Source organism: Octopus bimaculoides, chromosome 30, assembly GCF_001194135.2.
Source record: "Octopus bimaculoides isolate UCB-OBI-ISO-001 chromosome 30, ASM119413v2, whole genome shotgun sequence".
NCBI lineage: Eukaryota > Metazoa > Mollusca > Cephalopoda > Octopoda > Octopodidae > Octopus > Octopus bimaculoides.
The window spans coordinates 3831425-3832356 of record NC_069010.1 but is presented as its reverse complement, the minus strand read 5'-3'; positions in this window follow the sequence as shown (position 1 = coordinate 3832356).

The window sequence follows — 932 nt, the reverse complement described above, 5'->3', positions numbered from 1 at the left end:
TCCTGCAACTCTTCTGGATGGTCTCCTTGTTTGAGTTGGTGAATACTGCCATAATTCATCTGTCAGCTAATAATCTATGCTGATGACTCTACTTTGTACTCTTGTTTGGACAAATCCGACGACTTGTCTGATAAGCTTGAGGTCGCTGCTAGCCTTGAGAATGATCTTCGATCTGTTGTTGCGTGGGGTGAGAAACGGCTTGTAACATTCAATTCATCGAAAACTAAACATCTTTCAGTTAATCGCTTCAGACATCTTTTCTTGCCATTGGTTTCGATGGAGATTTTTCTTGGAAGCATTACATTGAATCTATTGCCAAATTGGCTGCAATGAAGGTAGGCTCACTCCTTCGCTTGAGGAGTTATCTCAGTCCTGAGATTATTCTTTATTTTTATAAGTCCACCATTCGCCCCTGCATTGAGTACTGCTGTCATATATGGGCAGGTGCTCCTGCAGATTGTTTAACTCTGTTGGACCAAATTCAACACTGTATTTGTAATGCTATTGGCCCTCATTTATCTTCTAAGTTGGATTCACCCTCTTATCACCCTTCTGTGGCTTCCTTGTCTCTTTTCTAAAGATATTTTCATGGACATTGTTCAGCTGAGCTCTCTTCTCTTGTTCCTCTTTTAAAAACTTATCAGCAATCAACTAGACTTGCATCCAGTTCTCATCAGTATATTTTGTGCAACCTCCTAAGTGTCGTAAAGCACTTTACAGTACCAGTTTCTTCCCTCGCGCCTCTGAACTTTGGAATTCTCTTTCGACAGTCATGTTTTCCTCTTCAATACGACCTCCAGTCTTTTAAGTCTAATGTACATCATTCACCTATTGACTTCTGTCTAACGTCCATTTTGTTCTAGTAGCTCTTACGTTTTCAGTGGTCTAAGGACCTTGTAACAAGCGAATGCTTTAAAATATATAAATATATA